This window comes from Pocillopora damicornis, chromosome 2, assembly GCF_964200805.1.
Source record: "Pocillopora damicornis chromosome 2, jaPocDami1.2, whole genome shotgun sequence".
NCBI classification, from domain to species: Eukaryota; Metazoa; Cnidaria; class Anthozoa; order Scleractinia; family Pocilloporidae; genus Pocillopora; species Pocillopora damicornis.
Window position 1 is genome coordinate 30418522 of NC_142671.1, and position 10054 is coordinate 30428575.

General features: G+C 36.1%; 2 long non-coding RNA genes across 2 annotated transcripts; both read right to left on the reverse strand.

Moving 5' to 3' along the window:
- Positions 1-276: 276 nt before the first annotated feature.
- On the reverse strand, positions 277-1954 carry LOC149050800 (uncharacterized). The gene is made up of 2 exons (XR_016183471.1): positions 1815-1954; positions 277-430 (listed from the first exon to the last, which is right to left on the reverse strand). It is a non-coding gene; the product is annotated as an uncharacterized LOC149050800 (long non-coding RNA).
- A 75-nt stretch (positions 1955-2029) lies between these two features.
- Positions 2030-3955, reverse strand: LOC149050801 (uncharacterized). Its single transcript, XR_016183472.1, has 3 exons — positions 3569-3955; positions 2297-2518; positions 2030-2148 (listed from the first exon to the last, which is right to left on the reverse strand). It is a non-coding gene; the product is annotated as an uncharacterized LOC149050801 (long non-coding RNA).
- Positions 3956-10054: the final 6099 nt, after the last annotated feature.

Genomic DNA, 10054 nt, shown 5'->3' on the forward strand with positions numbered 1-10054 from the left:
AAGTCACATATCAATCACTCAGGGAGTAAATGAGTTAACAAAAGGAAAGAAAGCATTGTGCATTCTAACAATGTTCTCATGTTAATGATTTTTGTTGATTAGATTAAGAATTTTGTTCCATGATTTGACCACTAAACCCTGGCACTTTGAGGAAAGCCTAATTTATGAATACCTGTTGAGAACAGCACAAACAATTCCATCATGAAGCCCTTACAAATGAAAGAAAGTCAACAGTTACAAATGATAAAAGGAATCAATGGCTACCAAGACTGTTGCTGGTCAATGAAATTGATTAACTCTTTATTAATCATTCATTTTCCATAGCAAATAATGGCATACAATTGATCTGGTGTCAAGATAAAGGTTTCAACTACACATAAATCAAACTCTTGTTGAATTCGCAATGATGTTCATGAAGATGCCTCAGTTCCTAGAACAAAAAGGCCACAATGATTTATAAAGGATTATTAAATAACACCAGATGCATAAGGGGAATAGAATTCTGTTTCTTCAAATCCTTATTGTCTTTGGAAAGGTAAAGTTATGCATACATGCACCAGTAGCTTTTGAAGTAACAAAGTAGATGCAAATTGTTGATATGAGACTGAAGCTCAAAAGGAAGTGAACTGAGATACCCTGGGCATGTTTTAGTTTACTGATATCACTCATTGAACTTTGTAACCATCTGTTGGACAAAATTACCATTCACCCTCATTAACATCAATATCATCATATTATTCATTAAGAAAAAACTCCTATTAAATGATCAAGAGAAACATATATTGGTATGATTGTAACTTCCTGCTGAATGCACATACATACAGCATACAAAAATAATAACAAGTTCAAACTTAGCACTAATTCTCAGACTGATGGACTCAAATTTTTTCTGATCTTTTAAGTTAAACAAAGAAAAAAAAGGATATAATTATGTATTTGAACCAAATTAAAAAAAAAAAGGTGAAAAATTTGAATAAGTTTCTATTTGGATTTGCTTAGAGTGAAAACATCTTTAACACCATTATTTTTTATTTAGACTGATATTAAGATACAAAATATATGCCTCCACTGTCATTTTCAATGACTAAAGATAGCCATTGTGTTTCTTATTCCAACAACTTATTGCATTGGACACCTTATTTTGAATTGAATTACAATGAAGCCACTAACTAAAGTTAGTATCAGACATAGTTTGAAGCTACACTGGTTTGCAGATTTAATGAATGTAACCGAAGAAGTTACAATTCATAGACCCAACGTTTCGACACTCCTGTCTAGTGCCTTCATCAGGGGTGATCTAAACGCTGCAACAAGAGGTCCTTTTATATGATCACTAATTAGCTGCCTTTTTTCTGACGAGGTGTAAATAGAAGGCACTAGACAGGAGTGTCGAAACGTTGGGTCTATGAATTGTAACTTCTTTGGTTACATTCATTAAATCTGCAAACCACTAGCTTCAAACTATGTCTGATTGTCCACCTGGTTGCCGTGTGAACTTTAATATATTTTAAAGTTAGTATGCTTGAAAGTTGAATCAAGTGAGCATTCTTTTTACCCCAGTCTTGGATTGCTTATCAATAAATCACAACCTGTCAGTCATTTTACTCCATTTAATCAAGTCCTTCATGACAGGAATAAAGGAACATTCACTGTCAGAAAAAAAATTGATGTAATAAAATTGTTTTGACAAAAAAAAGAAGCTTTATGCCTTTTTGTTATATTACGTTTAGTAATATAAAACATGCCCTCTAAATCATGTATGATTAGGTTTATTTTAGATTTAAAGAGAAAAACCAATGGTTTGCCTAATTTACCTTGATTTTGTTTTCCATAACTGCCAGGACAATGCTGCCAAAAAACTGTAAATATAACAATTAGTAGTGTTGTTTGGTTTACAGTTTGAATAAAAGGGAATTGAAACACAAGCTGACTTAGAGGCAAGATGCAAATTAACCACTCAGCTATTGACACAATTCAACAAAATGCAACAAAAGTCCCAGTCAGTCATTAAATCAGCTGGTTTACTTACATTGGCTAAATTTAGCTCCCAGTATACAATACCGAGTCCACAAGTCAAAGAAAACTTTGAAATTGAGTGCTTTTCAAGATGCATGTAGGTGGCAGTCATTTTAATGGTCTTAACAATACCTGATGTTGTTTTGGAAGAAACCAAACTTTTATTACCAGGCTGTAAGATCATAATAGGAAGAATGTACGTGCAACATCCTAAATTCACAAAAATTAGGAAAAAGTGTATTCTATCCACTTTACAAAGACAGTAATCTGTACTTCTCACCTGAGGGAAAGCATATGAACTGCCAGCTGACCAAAAGACCAATCTTGAGGTATTTCATGCAGCAGCTAAATTATTATTGGTTTTAGCTCAGCTTCCCACACTGATCCAGAATGGCAACTTTTTCTCCCTGAAGCCGGCTTTCTTGCTTTAGACAACAGATGGGACTGATAAAACACTCAAGTCATCATGGTATGATCCAAAACATTTTCTCTTCTCCTTTTACTTAAAAGAAAGTGCCATTAATGATAGTCATAAGGTATTGACATTAAATAAAATTAAATGTCTGTGAATCCGAATGGAGATCACCTGCAATATTATGCATTTCAACAGAAAAGAGGATATGTGAGAAACCTTCAACACAGCCATCATTAACATGGTACATGTACCTAAAAAAGTTATGCTTCAGAGGCCAAACAGGTTTATAGAAGAAACCCAAAGGAGGGGGAGCCACAGTGACTACTCATTGAGTGCACTCCTTCCTCAAAGTCCTTCAGCACAGCATTCTTAAAAGATACTTAAGGATTGAAAAGATGATATCAAATTACTAATATAGAGACACTTGCAGAATATGCAAGTTTGGCTCACCTTGCCCATAGTTGTAAGGCAAAGGATTAACAAATAAATATTGTCTTCTAGGTAAAAAGTTGCATATACACAAAGTATTTTCTTGGTCTACTTTGCCATTTTCTAACTCTTGGTCTTCTATTCATTAAAAGCTCCAGCTTCAGATGTAACACCCCCACAGGGAATATTTTGTTGTGACATTTTTGGTCAGTGTTTTTGTAAATTTTCATAATGGTGGCAAGTGTTACTGGCATCCTAAATGCTCTAAACTGCATTATAAGCCTTTAGGTTCCCAAAAAAATTCATCCATGAGTGCCTGATGAAATGACAATGACTCATTTTTCATCATCACTGCCATTTGACACACTAAATCTCCATGCCAAACTTGGGCAGGAGCCTTTGTAATACTCTTTACACCAACGAATCTGGAACTATTTTTCACACTGCCCCTCAGTCAAACTCTCTTTGTTCATGGTGGTTACAAGCCACAGATTTTGCATAAATCTTTCTGGTAAGTTCGTCAGCATTCCCAGCTGAGATTACAAGTCCTATTAGGCATTCATTTGAACTATTTGTTTGAACAATCACTTTGCTCTTCAAGTTCACCTGCACGATAAATTAAAGGAAGTGACCTATCATTTTCTCATTTAAATATCAAGGGGTTAGCTTCCTCATTGTCATGTTGTGCGAAAATTTCGACGTGGTTACCTGAGACACATGTTGCACGGGCATGCATATGTAACTTCTCCTCAGAAACTTTCAATTGATACCAGGCGATGTATTTTCACTTTGCTCAAGTCATCCAATATACTTCCATCCAAAGAAGTGGTATGAGCTAAACAAGTGTAAACTTTTCGTTAAAAGGCCAGCACTGTTGGTTATGGACTCTGTTCGTCCCCAACATCGTCCTGGCCCAAAACCGACCAAAGTGGTGTGTTTACGACTTAAGTTCTCTGGTGGCGTTGTTCCCCCTTTCAGCTCTTTACGTTTGTTTGTTTTTGTTAACAATTAACCTCAAGCCTGTTTGTTTTCATGATATGCCTTTCTTACTCGCTTTGAATGACACACTGTAATCAAACTGACAATAAAAGCCTCGGGGCATTAGCATCCTGGCCTTGAGAGACAACATTCTAGAATCTGGAATGAACTTGGGGATTTAGAGGACTTTGGTACAGTGGAACACAGAGCTGCACAGAGGGATTGTTAATGGCTAGTTACCACTACAACTGAGTTTTTTGATTCTGCAAGAGAATTTACGTAAAGACTAGCCACCTATTCAAAATCTAGGCAGACATTTGAAGGTTTCCTGAAAAAAAATTACAAATATCAAAATTATCTCAGGTCTTTGGAAGGAACATTAAATAGTAGCAACTCTAAATCAGCAGTAAATCCTTATTTTCAAAGGGAGTTACTGGAATCCGCCCCAACGCACATTCGAAATAACCTGGCACGTCACCTAGGCTGTCACAAGGTCAGCAATCAACAATGGTCAGCATATTTGGATTTTATTAGACTATCCGGATTGTTTGGATTTTTTAGCCAGTCGGAACAAAAATCTGAAAAGAGTTCGATCCGTACAGCAAACAGCCTGGACATGATCTTTTGAATACCAAGAATAGAACAAGATGGCGGTTTTTTTAAGATTACCTTCAGCCTTTTATTCCTTGCTGGAAGAACTTGTTAAAGAAATACAGAAACAAGGAAAAACATCATGAAAATGGATGACTTGCTCATTTTTATGATGCTTGAGAAGCACAGGAAACTCACAGAAATGTTACAGTTCGGACGGATTTATTTATTTATTCTCCGTTTTATTCTTAACACTCAAGTTGAACTTCAATAATCTTTAAGATTTCTGGAGGAGTGCAGCAGTGTTCAAGAACCTGGACTGACCTTAAAATGACAATGGCTCATTTTTCATTTTTTGAACCGCCATGTTAATCGCTAGTGTCCATCACGTAATCGGGATCAAAAGTGATATACCGACCCGTGCGATCCAAGTTCGGAGGGAGATCGTTCCGATTGCGGAATCTTGCTTGGATCGGAATTGACAATCGGAAATTCCCTGTGGACTAGTTTCAGCACTGTCTACCTCCACAGTATAGAAAAGTTCTTTTTGGAGCTCCATTCCGTTTAAGTGAATTCAAGCGGCAATATTCGGACCAAATATAACATTCCCAAAGCGTATAACACTGCTCTGACTTTATATAACTAATTTACTGGGACTTGTGAGCGACCAGAGTCAGTTCTCTGGTGCAGGAGTGAACGGATGGTAAAGCGCGCAGTACCATGCGTGTTTAATGACCTTTCAAGCTGGAAGAGGCTGGAAACCTTATGCCATAAAAAGTTGACTTGTTTATAGTTCAATCTTTCGTAAACAAAATGGATCGTTGGGCTATAATAACGATACAAGGATTTTTGCAACCTTGTAATGAAGGAACTCATTCATATTTTTGTGAAAGAGAGACTTACTTTTGCAACGAGACATAGTAAAGTGTGGCTACCTTTGCTCACGTACTCCCTTTCAAACATGTGATACATCATGTGTGGCGATAATATGTTGAAGACTGATGTAAAGAAAACCTTGGAAAACGGTGGGAAAATGGGATGATTGAAGAAATAGCAATCATCATAAGTCATTCAACTAGGCTTGTTTCTTTTGCTTTGTTTGCTTGTCTTTTCAAATTGCAACTTTTTCATTACATTATTTCTCTGTTTTTTTTAAAATCAGTGTTTTGAATTAACTTCTGTCATTAGAAAATACATCAGCGATATGACCCAATCGTAACTTATCTCGTAGCCAAGGCGTCTTTTATTTGCAGGACAGTTTATGTCTTCATTAGACATGATTGTAACGTATCTACTCCTGTCAAATTTAATTATTTGACAATATTTTGTTCCTTAGTTTTTGAGCGTCACTTTCTTGCGTTTCACTTTTCGTGGGCAGTTTAGTTCCCGCAGTTTTAAATAAAATTCCATGATCTGAGTCCTTTTCAAAGTTGAGCTTAGGCGTAATGGCTGAGTATATTTAAATCCTGTAACAAATGCCTGTAAATTCTGGAGTAGGATTTTCCTGATTTCAGTGAGTCACGCACAAAGTTGGTCGAAGATGTAGAGTTTCAGCTCTAACCTATGTTCCTTTCAATTCTAGTTGCACCCTTTGTTTCAGTGACAGGAAGCTAGCGAGCTTCATCAGTTCTTTCACTTCGACATGCCACCATACTAAGTCATTCTTCTCCTTTCAATAAACATCGCTGTTATTGTAAAGAAATGCAATAACTGGTCGTTTTTGCTGCTTTGGGGGCAATAACAAGTCAGTCAAAGGGATTACTTTGCGCAAAACATGTGTTATGATTCAATAGTGTTAGCTCTTTGTATTAATTTTGGGCCAGGCACAGTTAAACTTTAATAGCAAGCTCGCTCATTGGTCTTGAAGATTCACCACTCCTCCATGAATATATTCGAAATAATTTTGCATTGATGGGAAAGCTACATGATTTTTATCAAGAGAGCAAATAAGGCTTCTAGTCAGGATTTGTTATTTATCAGCATCACAAGATCTAGTGGGACGGATGTGGTCACATGTTGAAATTCAACTTTAAAGTCTCTTTAACCCGAGAATATATACTCACTAATGTTGATTTCAGACTTAGAGTCACATATCCCTGATTTCTCATTACTTGTTTTACGTCATGTTCTCTTTTTTAGTGACTTGTCCTATAATGAACTGGAACAGCTGCCTCCAAAAGCTTTCTATATAAATGGTTTTCTTGAAGAACTGTAAGTGGCTACATGGAACTTTTAATACAGCTGATATAGAGCTACTGTTTCTTTTACTCTCCTTGACTGAGACTTGTGAAATGATGTCTGTGAAAATAACTGTTTATCATATGGCCATGTGTCAAAAGGACTGTATATAGCTAAACGGAAGGATATGATCGATTGGCTTAAATCAAGCGATTATAATCGTAATCTATTGCTAAAATCGATATTGATCAAGGTCTAGATTTTCGATCTTTACCGACATCAAGATCAATTTTTTTAAAACATTTTTTCGTTAAACGTAGCAAGCAACAACAAAAACAAAAAATTAAAAATATGATGTGTAGCCACTTAAGTATATTGATGAGACAAATATGCTAGAAAAAGACTCAAAGCCTCCATTTAACCTTTCGTAGCGATATCAGACACAATTAATGATTTTGTGGGGTTGATCCTTTCTACTCGAATGAATTCCATTGTCTTACAGCCGATGGATGCCTGAATGGCGATCGTTTCTCAATTGAATCACCAAGATTTCAAAACACTTGGCAATCTTCTCCCAGCCACACCAAATTTTTTGTAGATACTTATCATGGACGGAATAAGTTTTTGACGCAAACTAGTCCAGTTTACAGGAACTATTGGCCCTAAGAAACCTGTCCTTCCACTTGACTAGCGACCTGTACACAAAATTTTCGTTTCAATGCGGGTATAAAGTGGCAAATAATTAAGATAAAAAAGCAATTTAAAAACAGAAGTGAATATGGTAGAGATGATGAGAGAAGTAAAGTGAAGTAAGACCCGCAGATGGCATTGTCTGCATCAGATATTTAGTAAAAAAATAACAATAGTCAAACCTTTTCTGTTAAGGAATTCTTTCGTTAGCATGTTAGACACTTTTAACACCCAGAAAGAAAGGATTGCCAGAAGGTTTATAATTAATTCCTTTCTCCTTTCTTCCTTTCTTATTTTGCTGGCTAAAGCCTGTTTTGTTAATTTTGCATAGATTTCATATTGACTCTTTCTGCCAGGAGAAAAGTCCAACAGTCTGCCTTCTAATCGTCTACTCTTCGATACCTGCCTCATCTTATCACTCGCACTTATAACTCAGTAACATGTCTGATCTTGTTACAGGTTTTGTTATCTTCAGTTTTGCAATAACAGTACAAAGTAAATCGGATTAACCCATTTGTTTTTTAACTCTTACGGTTTCTATGAGGTTCTTTTACGGACAAAATATCGAACATGGATACATTAATGTTTTGTTCAATTACGTTATTGTTATGCGTTATAATACAAGTCTTAAAATAAAATAAATCAATTTCATCCGGAATACATCGATTTTGGATGTCATATATCGATGTTGTGCAGCGTACATCGCTTTCCTGACTCATTCACGCGTGACCTTATATAACTAAAAGATGTTCAATAACACTAAAAGATGAGGAAGCGGAAATAGAAATGACCGGAAGTCAAATTAAACAAGAAGCCCCGGAAACTAACACTTTCAAAATGGCGGAAATAAAGGCAGACGATCATTGAAGTTTGAGAAGCACTATGCAAGGTGTACGGATTTGGCTGCCCAACATCGAAGGATTTTTTACGTCTTTGGGTAGGCTACTGGAAAGTGCAGATGGGCAAAGGAACACTGCGTCCTACAACTCGGCTGAATGTTTTAGTAGCCGTTTACGAGAAAACGAAAGAACTCTTGTCACTTTGACTCTAAGAATAGAAGAAGCCTTCCCAAATGAAGTTGAGGTGATCTCTGATCTATACGAACTTGTTTTTCTCATGAACGAGCTTTCAAGGGACTTTGACAGAATTTTCGAGGACTCAGAACGTTCAACGTTTACTGCACCATCGTCCCTAAACGATCGTCTTTCAACTGTGGCTAGGAACGGTTTAGTTGGCAAACCAAGGCTACAGATCTTACAGCAACAGCTGCAAACTCTGCACAATGACGCCGGTTTTCGTTGGGCTGATATCGGAAGAATTCTTGGATAAGAGTATAGCTTATGGCAAAATTGGTTTTGGCAAGATATAGACATGAAAGAATGATCCTTCCTTATCTTACTTTCAGTTAACAGTTGTGTTATTCTTGGGCCCACAAACCATTTTTATTCATAATTTTTCATAGGACATTAAAAAAAAACACATAGAATCATAATCACCAAGAGACTGAATAGAGGAGGGCGTAACTTGAAGTTTTAAGGAAAAAAATATTTGTAATTGGTACAATTATCCATGACTTTACATATGTTTATGGGAATGTTTTGCTCCTTTATTGCTAGAAATTTCTACTGCTCAAATTAATACAAAATCTCTGTTAATTTCCTAAGCAGTGGCCAAGGAAAATATGCCAGGGGACCCTTCATATAAAACAATAAAATTTTCAAATCCGTTAAGGTTACTCAGGAAATGTTCCACATTCAAAGTTCCAGTTTCAAGTTACTCAGCATATTAACTGTTTCATTAACAGCATGATAAACTCAACACTAACAAAAAGAGCTTACAAGAGCTAATTTACAAGGGTATAAACTTCTCTGTAATAGCCATTATGCATGCAATGTGGCCACAGCTTTACCTCATTTGTTATTGTTTTGAGTGATTGCAAATCAAGGCTAGATCTCAGGTTTAAAGTGTTAATACTATGAAGTATCTAGTATATTATGCCACTATAACATCGTGTATTTTTTTCCCCAGCTATTCAAAGTTTTACACCCCTATGTATTAGTAAGGCTGTTAGATTTGAGATTATAACTGATTATTGTTACTGTTTCCCATTTACATTGTCATTTGTAATTTTATTCTTGGCATACTGACATGTATAGCAGTAACCAAGTTATACTAACTGTATTAAAAGTTCATTCCAAGTACATGAAGTTAATACAATAAATCATGAATAGCAGTTTAAATAAAAAGAAGCAATCTGCAATACCACTTGGTATTCCATCATGATAACCAGTTTGGGAGGCTGCGTCTCTAGCTTCTTGCAGTGACAATTCTTGGTTTTGTGTCAGAGTAGTAATTGTGTCAGGTACCAAAACTGCATGTCAGGTACAGGCTCTTCTTCATCAATCCCATAATGATTGAATAAATTAACAGCCTTGCTGGCCGTCACATCTGTCACAGCCTTATACCCAGAATTTCTGAAATGTAGCATTCCTTGTGTCCAGAGCTGATTGGGAGAAAAATTGCATTATGTGCTTACTGGATGATTATTCCACTGACTGATGAATTGGTTAATTGCATTATTCATCAATGGAATGTAGACTAGATGAATACAAAACAGATGCACCTCATCTGTTGGATCTAAAATTCCACTGTGCTCAAGAAAGAGGAAAATGTTCAAAAAGCGGCTCACAATAATCCAGTTGACATCACACCGGAGATGCTCTATTCTCTAGTTATGAACAGATTTTCCAGTGATGT